General features: G+C 53.4%; 1 protein-coding gene and 1 long non-coding RNA gene across 2 annotated transcripts in view; both read right to left on the bottom strand.

Annotated features, from left to right (window-relative positions):
• Window positions 1-21111, bottom strand: part of RTN4R (reticulon 4 receptor) — an 87318-nt gene that overhangs the window by 27030 nt on the left and 39177 nt on the right. The window lies entirely within an intron of this gene.
• On the bottom strand, window positions 3795-5471 carry LOC113960772. Its single transcript, XR_003532095.1, has 2 exons — window positions 5269-5471; window positions 3795-4120 (listed from the first exon to the last, which is right to left on the bottom strand). It is a non-coding gene; the product is annotated as an uncharacterized LOC113960772 (long non-coding RNA).

The following is a 21111-nucleotide window of genomic DNA, read 5'->3' as shown; positions in this document are numbered from 1 at the left end:
TTGGACTGGATGATCCTTGTGGGTCCCTTCCAACTCAGCATGTTCTGGGATTCTGGGATTCTGTGAACCCTCCAGCACAGATCTTCTCCAGGCAGTGGCAGAGGCTCTGCTTTAGCCCAACCTGTGGGCTCTGATTTAAAGGGTTGTGCCTTCTGGAGTCCAAATGACCAATAAGTGCTGGTCGCTTTTAAGAAAGCCCTTGTGCCTTGCAATAACTCACCACTGATTGCCTACATTTCCTTAAAAGAGCTCATTTAGAGTTGATTTAAGCACTCCTGGGGAGAGCAGGCAGGAGGGGAGAGGTGATTTACAGACCTGGTGTCAGCAGCAGAAGCAACAGGCTCTCCTGCCTGCTCTCCTGCCTGCTCTCCTGCCTCAAGCTGGGGCCTGGCTGGAGGGTTACTCTGGGGAAAGGGAGGGCCAAGGACCCCCCAAAAAGGGGTGATGATCCATGGTAATGATAATTTTATTTCCCTCTCTTTAAGGGATGCAAGCATGAATTTCATATGTACCAAGATCCCAGAGTTAGGTGGTGTTTGCATTTCACACCGTAGCTCGGGGAGGGCATCCTGTTAGTCTGGGCTGCAGACCCTGGGACAGCTCAGCTGAGGAACTGCAGGTGTGGAGAAAGAAACTGGGAGAAAGAAACTCTGGATTCCACTGACTGTAAAGAGTGTAAAGGTGGCTTCCAGGCTTGGTCAGATCAATGCCACTGGACAGTGAGATCAGCTGTGCACACCCACGCTGGGCTGATCCCTCTTGTCTTTGAAGTGACACCCCGGCAAGGGCCTCCAGGGAGAACTTGTGTGGACCTTGAGTGCAGTAGGTTTTGCCCCTCTAGATGCCTTGCTGCTTTCCAAACCCTCCTCCTGATGTCTCCTGGCTGTGCAGGCACCTGCTCCAGTATGAAGAGCCTGCCAAAGGCAGGAGCTCAGCAATGTGAGTGATGGGTTCCTTCATTCCTGCTGAGCACCACACCCATGACAGCGATGGCTGAGAATGACAGGCAAGTGCCCCCCAGGACTGTGCAGCTCTTCCTTCTCCCCCACAGCCCATGTGGAGCACAGACATCCCCAGGAGTGGGCTGGCAGGTTCCTGCAAAGCTCTGTCTCCTGACAACCAGTAGAAAAGCAGGAATAATCCAAACTTTTAATGACAGATATCCTAGTTTTGTAAGTGTGCTGCCTCTTTAAAACACTGTGGCTGATATTTCTGTACATTCCTATTTGGCAGGACTAAAAAAGAAGACTGAGAAGAGGAATAACAAGGAGAAAAGGATCAGTTGAGAAATGAGCAGAATGCGGAGATTTCTGCTGCGTTTCCCTCCCTGTGTCCAGTCCCCCTTTCCATCACTGCCCTCCCAAACTGAGAGCAAGGCCAGCCAAGCAAGGAGCTGCTCCACATGTGCCCCAGCGAGGTGCAGAAAAGGGTCAGTGTCTCTCTCCTGCTCATTGTTCCCCACCCAGGAGCCTTGTCTCTGATTCCTCCCTGGATGAGGACTGGAGAGCTGTCACAACAGGGCCTGGTTTCCATAGCAAACCCAGCGTTTTCAGATGGAGAGGCTCAGCCCTGCATTCACCAGAGCTGAAAAGAAAAGCATTTATTCCCCCCCCCAAGCATGAAGGGCATGGAGAACTCTAATGCCACGTGTGGTTTAGATTTCACAAGCTTCTTCAAAGCAGAAACAGCCTGTGAGCTGCCTGCTGGCAGCTTTTCTAACTCAACACATGGGTTGAAGCCTGAGAGATTCAGAGCTGAGTTTTGCTCCCAGTTTCTCAGTTTTTGGTCTCATGCCATATCTGAGGGTCAGTGGTGGCCACACAGAGGGAGGACGTGCTGCCCTTGGCTCACGAGCACCGTGGGGCAGCAGAGAGAGAAACAAGAGCCAGGGCAAAACTGAGGGAGGGCACCAGAACCAGAGGTGGGAGGATGGGGTAGAGGGGCAGCCTGTGGACACGAGATGGAGATGGCCAAGAGTGCTGCATCCTGTGGGAGGCAGGAGAAGGGAAAGCAAGATCCAGACACGTGGGATTAGGAGCCAGATTCTGGAGAGCACACAGGGAGGGGTTGGGGCCAAAATAATGAGAGCTCATGGATCAAGCAGGGTAGGACACTCGTCATGGGAGCTGTTCTCAGCTCTGCTCTGCCCCTGGTGATCCTGTGTGGTGCTCCCAGGGAAGCTGAGACTGGGCTGTGGATGTTCCACCACCCCACAGCAACAGTGAGGGGCCACACTCACCCTCCAGCAACCCCAAAAACATCACAGGTCCCGGTCACCTCCCAGCATCTCTGCTGCTCATGCAAAGGGACATGCCCATGAGTGGGGAAATGGTGGAGAGGGCACTTCCCACATCCCTGTGCACAAATCCGAGCACTGAACCATCACACAGCATTTCCTACAGCTGATCAGGGTTGTGGAGCTGTTGGTTTGTAGTTCTGCTCTGTGAATCCAAATGGATGAGTTATTTCATCTTTTTCCATCTACAAACCACTTTAAAAATTAAACCCATGCTCCCAGCAGCTTTTCCACAAAGGATGGTGCTACAGAAGGCTGGGAGGGAAAACTTGTTTAGCTGACAAAAGAGAGTGACAAAGAGATGCTTCCAAGGCCATAAAGGGTTACAGAAAGCAAGGAAATTTATTTCTCTCCTCTGTGACTGGGGATCCCCAGCTCAGTTAACACAGGCCTTGTGCAAGTCAGTCACTGTGATGTCCCCTACAAGGGCTGGAGGGTGGTGGTGACATCTTTGCCTGCACAGGGGCAGCCCCACACTCCCAGGGACACAGAGGAATCCATCCTTTCTGAACTGGTCCTTGGCATGTGGTACTGAAGGACTTGTCCCCCAGGAGAAGGGGGGTCACCAGGGCAGCCCTGACCCCGAGCAGCAGTGCCAGCCCTGTCCCTGGGCTGCCCAGGGAGTGTCTGTGTCCTCCAGACTGAGCTCCTGCAGAGCAGGCAGCACAGGCAGTTATCCCTCCTCCAGATGGAGAGATCTGCATTTGCAGTGGACATTAAATTCGTGGCAATGATAAAAAAGAAAAACTGTGCTGCAGCCATAAACCTCCTCCCTCAGCCAGAGAGCTGAAGTGCCTGCAGGGCAGGGGGGGGGACATTGTCCAGGCCAGGAGGGGCAGGAGGGGACCAAGGGGTGTCCTCTGAGAGATCTCACCTCTCTCAGCAGCACCGGGGGGCACAAGCCCTGAGCTGTCCCTGTGCTGCCGTCCCCGTGCAGAAAGGCACCAAAGGCTCCGTAAATGTGCTGGTGAGGATCCCCCAGCCCAGCTCCCCCCGAGGCTCTTTCCTGGCTCCGAAATGCTCGGGCACAGATCGGGGCTGAGCTTTGGCAGGTAGAAGGGAACAGTGTTTCCCAGCGTGGTGCCCACCCCGTGCCCGGCTGCATTTTGGAGACGCTCTGCTCCCTCCCCCCTCTGCCCCATGACATTCCCTTTCCCGTGGGAGGTGGGAACAGCCTGTCCCGCAGCCCTGTGCCTGATCCTGCTCCCATGGCTGGGAACAGGCCTGGTGCAGGAGGAGAATTCCAAACAGATTTCCAAATTCCTGCTGGTTAAGGAAGTGTAATAAAGGAGGGAAGATGCTCTTTTATATATTAATTACACATCAGCTCATTTGCTCTAGAGCTGCCCCGGGAGCACATGAAGAATTACTGCATTAATTAGGGAGTAAATGACCCCAAACTCCCCCCAACAGTGGGCTCCCAGCCCTGGCAGCAGTTTGTTACAGCAAGGAAAGGCACCAGATCTCACTACAGAACAGAACAACAAGCGGCCACACATTCAGCATTTCAGTATTCCCCTGTCAGAGCACAGGGAAGTTATTTGTCCCACTGGAATCAGCCAGAGCTGCTCTATATAACCCTCCCAGCATCTCACACGTTTGATTTTGGGACTAAGATATTTTTCCTCCAGCTGAAATATCTGTAGCAGCACATCAGAGCAATGACCAGGGGCAGCTTTCACTCCTCTGCGGCTCATCCCAAGCTAGAGCCCCAGCAGCCTGTGCATTCTTAATTGACAGAATTAGGAAGCTTATTTGAAGAATACTTGAGTCCTCAGAGCCTAATTTCCTGCTATATAAATAATACATCAGCAACAGCAGTCCCTGGGAAAAAAAATAAATAAATTAAAACAAAAACTAAGAAGCCCAGATGAATATTCCAGCTTCCATCACACTGTGAAAAATCCTTTGCAGAGGTTTTTCACAATAGCCCCCAACTGCATTGTACCATTTCTCGCCTCGTCTGATTTAACGAAGGGGACAGGAGCTGAAAATTAGACTTGCAGGCCTCGGCTCTGCAGGTGTGATCACACCTTCTGATGAGCACAGCCAGAGCTGGGCCTGCCAAAAGAAGCCCTCGAGCCCTGCAGGACTCAGCCTGGAGCTGTTCATTGAGTGAAACCAGCACAGCACTGCCGGGACACCCCAGCCCCGCCGGCCTGGGCAAAGCACAGCACAGCACTGGGAACTGCCCCCTCGGTGCCAATGGCAGTGCTCCTTCAGCCAGAGAATCACAGAGTGCTTTGGGTGGGAAGGGATCTTACAGCTCATCTCATTTTTGGGGCATTCCCTGCTGTTGCAGACCCGGGGCTGGCACAGCTCCAGGATATAGAATAGCAAGTGCTTATGTTATTAAAATCCCCGCTGCTGAACATCCATATTCATGGGTGGGGAGGGGATGAGAACTGCCAGGCATCTGTAATTTGGGCAGATCACAACTTTTTAGGGCTGAATTTGCAGCTGCAAACTCCCCTCACCAGCTCCAGCTCCAGGTCCAGGGTGACACGTCAGTCCAGGGTACGAGACTGGAAAGTGCTGCTCTGGTCTCACTGCACCTCCTGCCACGGGCAGGGACACCTTCCACCAGCCCAGCTTGCTCCAAGCCCTGTCCAACCTGGCCTTGGACACTTCCAGGGATCCAGGGGCAGCCACAGCTTCTCTGGGCAACCTGTGCCAGGGCCTCCCCACCCTCACAGGGAAGAGTTTCTTCCTTACATCTAATTTAAATCTCCGCCTTGTCCTGTCACTATCTGCCCATTCAAAAGCAGCTGCATCTCTGCCATCTCCCACAGGCCAAGTAGCAAACAGGCCTCACAAAGGCTGAAAGGAATTGAGAGGGAGAGCTCCAGGACTTCATCAGGAGTGTTTCTGCAGCACAAATATTTGTATTCCTCTGCTGTGGGATTTACAAGCACACACTCGACTCCAGCAGGGAGAGCCTGCAAACACCAGCAAGGTTTCTATGTACTTACCACTTGCTCCTGCCTCCTTCCCTCTCTCTGGCTTTCTCTCTCGTGTTATCTGTTCTTTTTTTCTGTGCCTGAACCAGGGCAGTGTGGTTTCTGGCAGGACTAATCAGTGGCTGCTCTCACCAGAGGCAGAGCTGACCGTGGGAAGGGGAGCATGCAGGAGAGCTTGGGGTGCCTGGCTGCAGTGTAACCACTCAGACTGTTCCTCTGCCTCACAGAATCATGGAATCACAGAATCAATCATGTTGGAAAAGCCCTCTAAGACCATGGAGTCCAAATGTCAGCCCAGCACTGCCAAGGTCACCACTAACCCATGTTCCCCAAGTGCCAAATCCACAGGGCTTTTAAATCCCTCCATGGCTGGTGACCCCACCACTGCCCTGGACAGTCTGTGCCAATGTCTGACCACATTTTCCATGGATCAATTTTCCCTAATATCTAACCTAAACCTGCCCTGACACAATCTGATGCCGTGTCCTCTTCTGTCCCTTGTTCCCTGGGAGCAGAGCCCGACCCCCCCCGGCTCCCCCCTCCTGTCAGGGGGTTGCAGAGCCAGAAGGTCCCCCCTGAGCCTCCTTTGCTCCAGGCTGAGCCCCCCCAGCTCCCTCAGCTGCTCCTGCTGCTCCAGCCCCTTCCCAGCTCCCTTCCCTTCCCTGGACACGCTCCAGCCCCTCCGTGTCTCTTGTCTGAGGGGCCCAGAAGTGCCCCCAGGATTCAAGGGGCACCAGCAGCTCCCATCAAAGGGGGGATGTTCACAGCACACAGGGATGGAGAGACATTCCCACTTGTCCCAGGCACAGCCCTCAGGTGCCATGCAGGTCTATGTTGTGCAGCACCCAGGGCAGAGGTGCCAGGCCCCCTGAGCACCCAGGGCATGAAGCAGAGTGGGGACCACAGCCCTGGGGCTGCCCTGCTACAGACACCTCCACAGGAACCTCTGCTGCTGACACAGAATCTAGAGAATCACAGAACTGTTAAGATTGGAAAAGACCTCCAAAACCATCGAGTCCAACCTTGGGCTGAACATCTTCAGCTCCCTCTGCAGCAGCCCCACAGTTCCAGGGAATTTCCCTTGTTCTCCCCTGCTGGGGTGAGGGAAACAGGAAGGGCTGTGGGAAATGGAGCTGTTCCTCTCCCCAGCTCTGCCTCAGAGGACCAGCATCATCTCCACCTCAGAGAGCTGAAATCTGGAGCAAACGCTGCAGACAAAGGGGCCTGTTAGAAACAGCACTGCCAATAAATAATTCATGGGAGAGAAGTGGTGAGTCTCCAGGGAGCCAGCGCAGGGATCTGTGAATCTGGATGAGTTTGCAGTGCTTTAATTATGCAAATTGACAAATGTCTCTACACTGAGAAATTCTGCTAGTCCTGCAAAAGAGCAAGAGCTGGAAAACAGTAAGAATTTCCCAAGGCCGTGTGCCCAGCCAGCTGCCAGCCACAGCTGCCAGGGTGAACCTCACCCAGGCCCCTCTGGAACTACCTCTGCTCCTTGGAAGGACAATCAGCAGAATCCCCGTGCTGGAGGCAGCTGCAGTGCCTTGACAGCTTCACCTGCTCTGCACAGCCATGGCTCAGCCCCTCTCTCACACCAGCACCCTTTGCTCCCAGACAGCTCAGGGAGTGGGGGAGAATATCCAGCTCAGGGCTGTTGTGGGATCATAGGTTATGAGATCATAGAATCTCCTGACTTGGAAGTGACCCACAGAATCATCAACTCCAACTCCTGGCCCTGCACAGACACCCCAACAATCCCACCCTGTCCCTCAGAGTGTTGTCCAAACCCTCCTGGAGCTCTGGCAGCCTTGGGGCTGTGCCCACTGCCCTGGGGAGCCTGGGCAGTGCCCAACCAGCCTCTGGGGAAAGAACCTTTGCCTGAGATCCAACCTGAGCCTGCCCTGACACAGCTCCAGCCATTCCCTGGCTGCTGTCCCTGGTCACACAGAGCAGGGATCGGAGCTGCCCCTTGGGAGGAGCTGCAGCCCCTGGTGAGCTCTGACCCCAGTCTCCTCCAGATGAATAAACCAGGTGACCTTGGGCTCCCCACGCTGGTCCTGTATGAGCAGAGCCAAACACCCAAAGGAGGGAGGACCTGCAGCTGGATGCTCACTTGTGCCTGGGCAGATCCAGGGTCAATTCCCCAAAGCCTTTGCCTGTGGAAGAGACCTTTGTCACATGGAGCTTTTGGAAAGCTGAGCCTCCCTTGGCCTGTCAATGGGCCAGGCAGAAATAGGGCAGAAGGAAGAGGAATCAGGGCACAGGGCCTGGCAGTGTCCCCAGCACAGCACCCTCGTGGGGCACGTGGGAATCAGCTCCATGACAGAGCAGGAGTCCTCTGAGAGCCCAGAGCTGCCTCCTCCTCCCTCTGCCCAACACGCCGTTTGTCACCAGAGCAGATTAATTGGGTGTCTGCTCCAGCCTCATTAGGATGGAACCAAGGGCTGGGCAGAGCTGGCTGAGAGCAGGAGGACAGGCACAGGGATCCCCGTCAGGAGCAGGACACTTTGGGCTTTGGGTCATGAGGAGGAGGAGCCACCCCAGGGCACTGCCCCTGCTGTCCCTGCTCCCTGTGGCTCTGCAGGGGCAGGGCTGTGGGGCCAAGGGGACACAGCATCCCCCTCCTGGGCTGGCTGCTTACAGACCCCAATGTCTCTCTGCAAACTCTTCACCAGATGGTTCTAATACCCCCACTCCATTAATAGGTGATGGTTTCATTTCTGAAAACTGACTTTTCCACAGTTTTGAGGAAAAATATTTGGTTTTCTCTAAAAATATGCAGTCCTGTGTTACCCAAAGCCAGACAGTTTCACTGAAAAATTAACACTACTTCTGAATTATTTTTGTGCTTGTCTCTTTGGAAGAAGGTGGGAGAAGGAAGGAAGGGAACTGTATCATTGAAAAAAAATGGGAAAATGTCAATGCAAACAATATTTCATGTAGAAATGCCTGGTTTGATTGAAAATCCATTTTCTCACAAAATAAATTTTTCATGAAAACTGTGTCAGAGCCAAATTCAAACAGGGGACAACCTGGAGTGGAGACAAGTCACCTGGTTGCTCTGATGCTGATTTATGCCAAGCTGCCTGGAAGCAGGAGCTGGTGGCAGCTGCCTTGACCTGTCAGGTGCAGAAAAAGTGGTTGAAGCTCCCAGTCCCAAGCAAAGCAGGGAACAACTAAAGTCTGGATTTTGCTCAGGTTCTTCCCACCCCTTGGCATCACATTCTGGCCACACTGATGCCTCCCTAAGCAAACCATCCTCTCCCCTCACATTCCTGGGAGCCTGATGGTGGGGCAGGATGAAGGCAATGAAGTGCAAGGTCTGTTCAGGGCTGATCTGCTCTGCTCCAACCCCGGCTGACACAGCTCACAGCAGGACTAGTGGGGCACAGCCCTGCACCACATGGTCCAGGACTTCCCCACTGTTCTCCAAAGGGCTCCAGGAGGGATGGGAAATGTGGCACCCCCAAAATTACTGAGCTCCACACAGTGCACAGCAACTCATCTCTGGTTTGTCCTTTTCCCAATGTACCCATCAGTCTGTGGATGGAAAAAGCCCAGGGCCCCAGGGCAGCAGCAGCAGCAGCAGCATGTGACACAGCTCACCCTGCCAGTGCCTGCAGAGATGTTCAATCGAAGCAGGACAAGCAACCAGCCCTTCAGGGCACGGGGGATATTCTGGCACCAGCTCTGTGCTGGAGGCAGGGCAATGCTGGACAGGGCACCCAGATTTCCATTGCTCAGACACTCTTCCCTCAGGGGTTTGCCAACAGCTGCTGGTGTGTTACAGGCTCATCCCTCACTGCAGGCAGGTGCTCACAGCCACCACCACAGCAAGGACAGTGCTTTGGAGGTGCAGGGTCTGCCCTGCACCTTGCACAGGAGCCTCCATGGCAGGGACAGAGCCAGGGAAGAGCACACAGCTCCCAGCACTCCAAGCATGGTCACTGGAGCTGCTGGTCATATGGAGAACAAGGAATGAAGACCTTCAGGCATTGCTGAGGCATTTCAAGTCCTGTGTCCAGTTCTGGGCCCCTCACAACAACAAGGACATGGAGGGGCTGGAGCGTGTGCAGGGAAGGGAACGGAGCTGGGAAGGGGCTGGAGCAGCAGGAGCAGCTGAGGGAGCTGGGAGGGCTCAGCCTGGAGCAAAGGAGGCTCAGGGGGGACCTTCTCACTCTCTACAACCTTCCTGGTGATCAGCTCCCACGAACTGCTTCCCCACTGCACCCCCATCTGTACCATGAGAACCATACATTGGTTATATACTGCACCTCCAAGCAAGGGTTTGGATACAGGTCCCTGCACTGCCCTTCATGTGCCACAGTCATCAGGGCTGGGAATACATCAGCTGCAGCCACCCTTCCAGCTGCCCCTGCCCTTGGGGTCTGAGAGGAGGGCTTGAAGCTCCCTGTGCCAGCAGGACACACACCCCTGTGTACAGAGAGAGCACAAAGGGGCCACAAGCTTCTCCTCAGGGCTTGGCCAGCCCCAGAACTGCTACAAGAGTGGAGGAACATACCATGGTCCTACTGCAGAGCCAGCATTTGCAAACAGATCTGCTCCTTTGCCCTGGAACCAGATAGAGGCTCCTGACTCACTGCAGCATTGAGATCGTAGAACCACGGAATCACGGAATGGTTTGGGTTGGAAGGGACCTCAAAGCCCATCCAGTGCCACCCCCTGCCATGGGCAGGGACACCTTCCACTAGCCCAGGTTGCTCCAAGCCCCGTCCAACCTGGCCTTGGACCCTTCCAGAGATCCATGGACAGCCACAGCTTCTCTGGGCAACCTGTGCCAGGGCCTCCCCACCCCCACAGGGAAGGATTTCTAACATCTAATCCAAACCTACTCTCTCCCAGTTTGAAGCCATTCCCCCTTGTCCTGTCACTCCATACCCTTGTCCAAAGTCAGTGTCCATGTTTCTTGGGGAGCACTGAGCCCTTTGCAGGGCTGCCCTGGAAGCTCTTGTGCAGCACAGCTGGTGAGTGTGTTCCCTCCTCCTCCTCCCCAGGAGAGACCATGAGGAGCTGTGCCAGGTCCCTGGGTGAGGCAGCTTTATTGTGCAGTTCAGTGCTCTCTTGGGCAGCTGGGCCAGGTGGAGAGAGAAAGCTGCATCTGACCTTGAGTGGGGATCAGAAGTCGGTGCAACTTGCTCTGTTCTCCACAGCCCAGAGGCGAAGGGCCCATTATTTTCTGCCTCAGCACAGGAGACAGACAACAGCGTCTTAAAACAGGATTCTCTCATCAATCATTTATTGGATTTATGCAGCTTCACTTAGGAACCTGATTTATATTTCCTCTCAATTTACTGCATTTGAATTGTTTGCAAATAGGCACGTGAATCATCGGCTGGAGAAGAAAAAAACCTATTTTCAAGCTTCATTTAGGCCTTTCGAAGCATTAATTTTTAGTTGCAAAGGCTATTTTTTGCTAAATTGGTTTTTAGATCTTGTCTTCCTTGTGCTGGGTTATAAATTTAGTGCTGCTGGAGCAAAAATGATCAGAATTGGATTTTTTTCAGCCCTCTGAGGCAGGTGCAAGGGCCCCATTCTGTGCTGGGTTGCGGCACCAGAGAAGATAATTTGGCTCTTGCTGTTGTGACAGAAATACCCACCCTCCCCCCAGCACAATTTAGCACAAGATCCTGAGGACAAACCCAAACCCTGTGCACACCCTCATGTCTTTCTCTGGCATCAGGATTGGATGTTTCCTTCAAGAAGATTTGGAATCCCTGAGCTACGCTCCGAGGGTACCTTTGGTCTTGGAGAATCACCTTTGAATCGAGCGAGGGAAAAGCCTTCAGCTCAGCTGTTTTAAAGGTGAACTTGTTTCAGGGCCACAGCATCCCCACAGCTTGTGTGGGTGGTTGGTGGATGATGTTTTATTTAAACACAAAGGCATGAGATTCCAGCTCAGTTCAAACAAATCCTTCGGTGGGAAAATATGCACATATTTTTGACACAAATCTGTCTGCAGCTCCATTAATTCTCTGCCAAAGTGCTTTACCTGCTGGAGCAGATGATAATTCAGCAATGTAAACAGAGCCTTTTAATTCCATTTTGGGATCACGAAGGGAAATAAACTGATTAACAAAAGCAGGGTAAACAATGGTTCTGCCTCCCCCTGTTAGGATTAATATTCGCCTGGTATTGATGCTGCTCTCCCAGGAGCCTGTGCCAGCTCAGCCCTCTGGGTGCTGGGCCATCGTGTCCAAGGACACGGGTCAGTGCCAGCGGGATGGATTTTGCGGTGTGAGCACAGGGACAGGGCCTTCTCCACTGAGATCCACCAGCAGAGAGGGGAATGTTTCCCCTTGGTTTCTGCATTTTTCCAGGAAGCTCTTTTCCTGCTGCCAGGGCTGCCCCACCATCCACGAGGTCCACACATGGAATCATCACAGAGTCACAGACTGGTTTGGGTTGGAAGGGACTTTAAAGGTCATCCAGTGCCACCCCCTGCCATGGGCAGGGACACCTCCCACTAGCCCAGGTTGCTCCAAGCCCCGTCCAACCTGGCCTTGGACACTTCCAGGGATCCAGGGGCAGCCACAGTTTCTCTGGGCAACCTGTGCCAGGGCCTCACCACCCTCACAGCCAACAATTCCTTCCCAGTATCCCATCTAACCCTGCCCTCTGGCACTGGGAAGCCATTCCCCCTTGTCCTGTCCCTCCAGGCCCTTGTCCAAAGTCCCTCTCCAGCTCTCCTGGAGCCCCTTCTGGCACTGGAAGGGGCCACTTCCTTGCACACCCAGTGCTAAGACTGCAAGGGAGGTACTCCAGGGTGTGATATGAAATGATGTGGTGGGATTGTTGGGCTGTCCTGTGCAGGGCCAGGAGTTGGACCCAGTGCTGCTCGTGCGTCACTCCCAACTCGGGATATTCCATTATATTATGATTCTACTTGGCAGGTGAGGCTTCAGGCACCCTGAAAGGGTTTTGCTCAAGGGGAAGGGGAAGGCATAAACCTCTACACCACAGAGTCCCCAGAGCAGCCCAGGGTGCTCTGTGAGGCTCCTGTGCTGCAGGAAACACGGGGTGCTTGGGAGGTGGCTCAGCACGTCCCAGTGTGTCAGGAACCAACTGGAAATGAGTTCAGTGCAAGCACGGGGGAGTGAAAAAATGTTATCCCAGCTTGGGCAAGGGCACAGGGAGGTGTTCAGAGCTCCTGTTCAGGACACCACCTCCACTGCAAACCCAGGAGATGTGCACCCACCACCCACAGAAGAGCTGGCTCTGCCCAGAGATGGCAGGGCACAACAGGGGCCATCGCATCTGCTCCTTCTCCACAACACCTGATGCAACAAATACATGTTGAAGCAATAAAAGACAGCAAGATGTGGTTCCTGCCTGGCCAAGAACTACATCACATCCAGCTAGCTGGAAGGGGATCCATGCTGAGATGCATACAGGGGTGGTAGGTGGCTTGTGGAGAAGGGAAAGGGCTACAAAGATGATGCTCAAGCCACAGGCTGAATTAAATCTTGATGATCTGGTTTCTGCTCCAGCTGCCAGAGAAGAGAAAACCAGAAGGCAGCAAAGTTTTGGTGCTACAAACACAGTTTTTTCTTGCTTTATTTTTATGCTAAACACAGCAGCTGCTGTTTTACTCTTTGCTGTGGAGAATGACAGGCTGGACCTCTGCAAGCACTGGCACATGCAGGTCTCTGCAGGGGCAGAGCAGCAGAGCAGCTCTTAACACGCCTGTCAGCCCAGGGTGAGTCATGAGCACAGGGATGGAAGAGCTGCTTTGGGGAATGCAAGCACTGGCACCAGAGGATGTCATCTCCACTGGTAAGGGATCCCTTGGGAAGCCCTGAAGGAAGCGTTTGTGCTGACACTAGGGAGGTGAAAGGAATGCACAGTGCACACACCAGGCTGTGCTGGGCTTGCGGTTAAGGAGGCAATATCTGGACTAAGAACTCACTGAGATTACTTGCACAGATCTACTAAAGCCCATGACACTTTGGATCCAAAGAACAGATTTCACTGGCTGTGGCAGATGAGTTACCTCATCCAGGGGCACTCCAAGATGTTGGAGATGTTAAGTCAGAAACCCCAGAGAGATCAGCAGGATATCTTGATGGTCTGAGGGCTGGAGCCCCTCTGCTCTGGAGCCAGGCTTGGAGAGCTGGGGGTGTTCACCTGGAGAGGAGAAGGCTTTGGAGACACCTGAGAGCCCCTTCCTGTGCCTAAAGGGGCTCCAGGAGAGCTGGAGAGGGACCTGGGACAAGGGATGGAGGGACAGGACAAGGGGGAATGGCTTCCCACTGCCAGAGGGCAGAGTTAGAATCATAGAATAGAATCATAGAATCTCCTGAGTTGGAAGGAACCTATCAGGATCACCCAGTCCAACCCCTGGCCCTGCACAGGCCCAGCCCCAAGAGTCACCCCCTGGGCCCCAGAGCATCATCCAAACCCTCCTGCAGCTCTGGCAGCCTTGGGGCTGTGCCCACTGCCCTGGGGAGCCTGGGCAGTGCCCAACCAGCCTCTGGGGGAAGAACCTTGGCCTGAGATCCAACCTGAGCCTGCCCTGACACAGCTCCAGCCATTCCCTGGCTGCTGTCCCTGGTCCCCCCAGAGCAGAGCTCAGTCCCTGCCCCTCCTCTGCCCCTGCCCAGGCACTTGGAACTGCAGGGAGGTCTCCCCTCAGTCTCCTCTGCTCCAGCTCAACACACCAAGTGCCCTCAGTGTCCTCACACGCCTTCAAATCAAGGCCCTTCCCCATCTCTGTGTCCCTCCTTTGGACACTCTCCAATGGCTCAATCCCTTCCTTCCATTGTGTCCCCCCAAACTGCCCCAATGTTGAGGTGAGGCCGCCCCAGGGCAGAGCAGAGCGGGACAATCCCCTCCCTGATGCCCCAGGACAGGGATGTCCCTCCTGGCTGCCAGGGCACTGCTGACTCAGGGACAACTGGCACCACCAGCACCCCCAGGGCCCTTTCCCAGCTCTGCTTTCCAGCCTCTCATTCCCACTCTGTCCATCCATCCGGGGTTGCCCCATCCCAGGGGCAGAATCCGGCCCTTCCCCTTATTGAACTTCCCATGGTTGGTGATTCCCAGCCCTCGGACCTGTCCAGGTCTCTCTGCAGCCCCTCCCTGCCTTCCAGGGGCTCAGCAGCTCCTCCCATTTTTGGGTCATCTGCAAACCTGCTCAGTGTCCCTTCCGGTGCTGTGTCCAAGTCATTGCTGGAGATGTTGGAGAGCACAGGGCCCAAAATGGATCCCTGTGGAACCCCAGCAGTGACAGGTCACAGTCTGATGTCACCCCAAGTCACTGTGACCCTCTGTGTCTGACCCGTGAGCCAACTGCTCATGCATCCCATAACAACATTGTCCACCTGTGGGCCAAATGTGCTTAGATGGGATATTGGGAAGGAATTGTGCCCTGTGAGGGTGGGGAGGCCCTGGCACAGGTTGCCCAGAGAAGCTGTGCCTGCCCCTGGATCCCTGGAAGTGTCCAAGGTCAAGCTGGACGGGGCTTGGAGCAACCTGGGCTGGTGGAAGGTGTCCCTGCCCATGGCAGGGGGTTGGAATTGGGTGATACTTAAGGTCTCTTCCAACCCAAACCATTCCATGAGCTCCTGCTCAAACTGTGGCAAATCAAGGTCAGGGGGATAACTGCCATTCCTGCTGGAGGGACTAAGGAAAGGGATGGAAGTAAATTCACAGAGAGTGGTGAAGCACAGAGCTCTTAGGCAACATCAGAGCTTTGCAAGGAAACCGTGAAAAGAGTTCCAGGAAGGTAATTTAGAAATTGTGTAATAACAAAGTAACCACCTGTGTGCTAGATTGTTGCAACCTGATTTGCATTCCAAGGTTCTCATAAATATTGAATAAACAATGATTTCTGAAATGCTCTTATTACAAGTTCTTTATGAAGGACTGAAAATGTTCCTGTTGCAAGGAAGGCAATGAGAAGAAAAACTGAGCTCAAATGGTGCAGGGACCAAGGACCTCCTATAGTGTGTGATCTGCAAACTGCAACAACGTTCTCACAACTGCAGTTCCACTGCCTCTTCGAAGAAAGGGTAAACAGGCAGAAAATCAGCATTTGAGGGTCCCATTTTTTTATCAAAGATATTTTCTCTCAAATCCACAAAAGAGCATTTTGTTCACAAGCCTCCAGATGCTCAAAGGCAGCAACACACCAGTGCAAGGAAGGGCCAACAGCAGGAGGATAAAAAGATCCTTGAGATGGTGCCTGTGAGGTGGATGGATCTGACTCCAGAGTGCCCAGGACATCACTGGATCCTGCACATGAGCTCCCTGCCAAGGACATGTAAGAGATGACATAGAACCATAGAACCATGGAATGGTTTGGGTTGGAAGGGACCTTAAAAACCATCCAGTCCCACCCCCTGCCATGGGCAGGGACACCTCCTACCAGCCCAGGTTGCTCCAAGCCCCACCCAACCTGGCCTTGGACACTTCCAGGGATCCAGGGGCAGCCACAGCTTCTCTGGGCAACCTGTGCCAGGGCCTCCCCACCCTCACAGCCAGGAATTCCTTCCCACTATCCCATCTAACCCTGTCCTCCGGCAGTGGGAAGCCATTCCCCCTTGTCCTGTCCCTCCATCCCTTGTCCCCAGTCCCTCTCCAGCTCTCCTGGAGCCCCTTTAGGCCCTGGAAGGGGCTTTCAGGTCTCCCTGGATCCTTCCCTTCTCCAGGTGAACCCCCCCAGCTCTCCCAGCCTGGCTCCAGAGAAGGGTCCACCAGAGCAAACAGGCACCCAGTGCCTCCACACTCGTTTTGTTGAGGAGGATGGAGTGGGAGGGGTGGTGATGGTGGAGCAGAGGCCAAGGGGAGTCATCCAGACATTGTTGGGGGTGGGACTGGGCTGGTTGGCTTTTCCAGCATGTTACAGTCTGTCCCCCTCTGGCAGCAGGGGTATAAAGGTTGTCAGGAGGAGGATCTCTCTGACTTTGGTGAAATCAGTTAAACTTACTTTTATCCCTTTAACCACATCCAGAGGTTGGTGTGATCTCCAGGCCAAGGTGTCCACACAGATGTCGTGGTTTAACCCCAAGCAGCAACTAAGCACCTCCCTGACCCACCAGGGATGGGAAAGAGAATCAGGAAAGAAAAAAATAAAATCAAATCCCAAAAAACCCAAACCAAGAAAAACAAGTGATGCACAATCCATAGAATCACAGAATCATTAAGGTTGAAAAAGACCTCCAAGATCATTGAGTCCAACTATTAACCTAATTAACCTAAAATTGCCAAGGCCACTAGTAAACACCACATCTACACACTGAACACATGCAGGGATGATGATGTCAACACTCCCCCCAGTTTATACACTCAACAGGACATTCTCTGGTGTGGAACATCCTCTGCCCAGTTAAGGACATGGTTCCTCCCAGCTCCTTGTGCAGCTCCTCACTGGCAGAGCCTGGGACACTGAGAAGTCCTGGATTTAGAGGAAGCACAGCTTGGCCCCAACCAAGCCATCAGTGTGTTATCAACATTATCCTCACACTAAACCCCAACCACAGCCCTGGAGCAGCTCCTAGAAAGAATTAACTCTATCCCAGCCAAAACCAGGACAGCATCCTGGTAAAGGTGCCAGGTGGTCCAGCCAGAGCGACCCCAATCCCGGCACACAGCGAGGGGATGGAGCAGGGACAGACACCTGGCACCATCCTGCATTTGTGCACTGGGAACATCAGATGTCCTGAACACAGAGAAACATCCCTGGGAGATGACACCAGGCCCTGGCTCAGAGGGTGCTGGGGAAGGGGAGTTACTGTTCTCATCCCACTCCCAGCAAAGCTTCCATCAGACAGACCAGAGCACAGGGAAGTAGGAAAAGGAATATGAGCATTATTTGGGAGCTTTCATTTCAAAATGATTCCCACTGTTTGAGAACATCTGCAAGGATTTATGACTCTGATGTTTGTCATGTGATTTATATGACTGGCACAGGTTGCCCAGAGAAGCTGTGGCTGCCCCATCCCTGGAAGTGTCCAAGGCCAGGTTGGATGGGGCCTGGAGCAACCTGGGCTGGTGGAAGGTGTCCCTGCCAGGGCAGTGGGTGGCACTGGATGATCTTTAAGGTCCTTTCCAACCAAACCACTCCTTGATTCTACCACACAGCTGCATGGTCGGTCTGTCTTTGGAGCCCAAGCAGTGACACCAATGTACTGTGGATTTTCACACACACACAGACAATAAACCAATCAGAAAAATGCCATCTGTGGGATTCTTTACTGTAATTTTACAAACCATTACTGCAAAAAAGACAGATGAGAGATAGAAAGAAATCTTAAGCTTCTAAAAGTTAAATCCCTGTTTCTGCAACACCTAAGCAGCTCTAAATCTGGGTCTTAGTGGCTCCTGTGAACCCTTTCTAAAATCCTTTTTTTATACAAATACCTGGCATGTTGAACCAGCACAAAGACCATGGGGGCTTTCATCCCATCCCTGACAGAGCAGCAGCCCCCACAGAGGTGTGAGCAGGTGACACAGGGCAGGAGTGTGAGAGCCCCTGGCACTGACACAGGAACAGGCAGCAGTTTGGAGACTTCCAAAATGGGGATTGCACGTGAACCACCTGCTTCATGGCCACAATGGATCCCAGAAAGCCATTTCTCCTTTCCTCTCTTTAAACTCACACTGTCCTTTGTCTCCCAGAGCATCCTGGGGCAAAGCTCTCCAGAAGTGATGGACGTGCAGTGAGGCTCCAGCCTCAGCATTTCACTGAGTGCCACCAGGGTCAAAAACAGTGACTCCCTGTGCTGCCCTGCCCTGCCCCAGGCTCTGCTCTGACACCCCCTGCACAAAGGTCTCCAGCAGTGTAAAACCTCTCCACGGGTCCTTCCCCATCCAAGACCTCTTGTGTACCTCTGATCACCCTGGCTGCCCTTCTCACAAGCTTTTCCTTTACTCCAGCATCTTTTCTGAGGCAGGGCAATAAGAAATCCATGGATTATTCTAAACATGGACATACCAGAGGCTTATTATATCCATATTAAAAAACCTTCTCTCTCGGTGGCATAAAATCTTTGCACATTCAAAACAAATTGATTCCTTGTTAGCATTAAAAAGTGATTTCAGTTTTCAAGGCACAAAGTTGCTGTAAAATTCTGGTACACACAAGCTGACATTTCCAGAGGAAGCAGGATAAAATTAGCCTCGTGCTCCAGCCAGAGGGAACAGGGAAGGTTTGCTGAAGCATTTAACTGCTTGAGGAGCCAAAGTCCCAATAAATTCAGACTGCAAACTCTGATGATGGGATATAGAACCACAGAATCATGGAATGGTTTGGTTTGGGAGGGACCTTAAAGCTCATCTTGTTCCACCCCCTGCCATGGGCAGAGACACCTTCCACTAGCCCAGGTTGCTCCAAGCCCCGTCCAACCTGGCCTTGGACACTTCCAGGGATCCAGGGGCAGCCACAGCTTCTCTGGGCAACCTGTGCCAGGGCCTCATCACCTCACAGCCAAGAATTCCTTCCCAATCTCCCATCTATCCCTTTAGGCCCTGGAAGGGGCTCTCAGCTCTCCCTGGAGCCTTCTCTTCTCCAGGTGAACAATCCCAAGTCTCTCAGCCTTTCTCCATAGGAGAAGTGTTCCAGCCCTTGGAGCATCTCCGTGGCCCTGTGTCCTACAAGGTCCAATCAAAGCCCCTTGCCTTGGGTGCCTGTGGGAGACCCAGGGGATCAGCAGGTGGACTTTGTGGCTCAGCAAATGTCTCTGCATCATTCCTACAGCAAGGCTTTTCCTTTCACTTCAGCACTACTTTTCAGTTGGGTGAACATTTCAGTCCTAACCTTACAAAATAAACTTCAGAAGAAGAACAAATCTCTATAGGAAAGCTGGGAAACTGCTAAGAAACTAATTAAAGAAACAAGCACAAAATAACCACTTCAGCAGTACAAGCTCAAAGAGGAACGGAAAATGAGGAGAAGAAAATGCAGACCCGCAACATGAAAAGAAATAAAACTAATTTAAATTTTTTAAACTTTTTTTTTAATTATTTTTTATTTATTTTTTTCCCCACTTGCTTTGTGCTTACCCTGGTTTCTCTGCACATCTCAGCCCCGGGCCACAGCTCAGCCACTGCCCCTCTCACACATGGGCAGTTCTCTGCAAAGATGGATTTGAAGCAGGTCTGTGGTTGTTTGAACCACCAGATCCTCCAGCAGGGTCAGGAGCAGTGTCCAAGGTAATGTATGTGCCTTCATGGAGGATCTTCCTCCTCTGAGCATGAAATCACGGAACCAGGGAATCATTCAAGTTGGAAAAGCCCTCTAAGACCGTGGAGTCCAACCATCCCCCAGCACTGCACTAACCCATGTCCCCAGAGCCCTCCTGCAGGGCAGGGGAGGGACCCCAGAGACGTCCCTGACCCCCCAGTGTGGGCCATGGGCAAGGAGGGGGGGCTGGTCCTGCAGGAGACAACAAGCCTGTACCTCAGGGATCATCCCTGCTGGGCCACAGCCATGGGCTGGACAGCCCTAGGACACAACCCTGTCCTCTGACTCCTGAAACACAGACACAAGGCCACCTGGATTCAGTTCTGTCTCAAGCTCACAGCTGGTCAGCAGGGAAATGCAAAATCTGGTGGCTGAACCTGCTGGTGACACCAGAGCTGCCACCCCCGGGCACAGCAGCCAGTTCCTGTGCCTCAAACAACACAGACCTGAGCCCCAGCCTGTCCCACCCATCTGAAGGGCTCTTTCCACTCAGGGGTCAGTGCTGTGACCCACTCCAAGGGTCACAGATGGGATCTGAGCTGGTGTGGCCGTGCTGGGCCCGGGACCCACAGCTCTGTGCAAGCCCTTCTGCAGGCAGGGGACCCCTCTCACCTCCTGGGAAGAAATCCTGCCCCACAGAGACCCCACCTCCTGCCCGGGGCTGGTGGGACCTGCTCCTGCAGTTTGATGTCACAGAATCACAGAATCATGGAATCATTTGGGTTGGGAAAGCCCTCCCAGCCTATGGAATCCCCCCTGTGCCCGATGCCCACCCTGTCCCCCAGCCCAGAGCACTGAGTGCCACGGCCAGGCCTTCCTGGGACACCTCCAGGGCTGGGCACTCCAAACCTCCCTGGGCAGTTCCAATATTAACCAACCCCTCCCATGAAGGAATTTCCCCAGTATCCAACCTGACCCTCCCCTGGCACAGCCTGAGGCCGTTCCCTCTCCTCCTGTCCCTTGTTCCCTGGGAGCAGAGCCCGACCCCCACCTTGCTGCAACCTCTTGTCAGGGAGCTGTAGAGTTCCTCAGGGCTGCTCTTGCACAGACCCAGGGTACCTCCAGCTCACACTGCCCACATTTCTGGGCTCACCTGACTTTCAGCCAGGGGAACTCAGAGACCCAAAGCAGCAGCACAGCCCACCCAGTGCCCTCCCGAGTGGGAGCAGCCCCAGCCCAGCTCACATGGCAGAACTGCCTGTCGAGGTCTGACAGCACTTTTCACCAACACCACCCATGCAAAGGGGGGCCCAGGCCTCCCTGAATGCCACCCCAAGCAGCAGTGGGGGAGGCCAGGGAGGGTCCCTCAAGATCCAGCTGCAGCTCTGGGCTCTGCCAAGAACAGGCTGTGTGGGGTCAGGAGTGTTTCCAGGCACTTCCCAGCCTGAGCCTCACACTCCAGAATTGCAGGGAGATGGGAAAGGTTGAGCATTAAGAGTCCTTGATGCAATTCTTTGCAAAACCACTCTGGAACCTAAAAACACTCAGCCTGTTATTTAAAGAGGGGGCTTTCCCAGGAGACAAGCAGAGAATAGGGGAGGAATGAGTTATCAGCCCTCCTACACATTGTCCAGGAGAGCTTTGCTGGCCTGGCTTCCCCTGAAACCCAGGGAAATACCTGAAACCAGGGAAATACCTGAAATGGGTAT

The sequence above is a fragment of the Neopelma chrysocephalum genome, unplaced genomic scaffold, assembly GCF_003984885.1.
Source record: "Neopelma chrysocephalum unplaced genomic scaffold, ASM398488v2 Primary Assembly neopelma1_96873, whole genome shotgun sequence".
NCBI classification, from domain to species: domain Eukaryota; kingdom Metazoa; phylum Chordata; class Aves; order Passeriformes; family Pipridae; genus Neopelma; species Neopelma chrysocephalum.
Note: the sequence above shows the minus strand (reverse complement) of the source record. Positions and strands in the feature narration are given on the sequence as shown.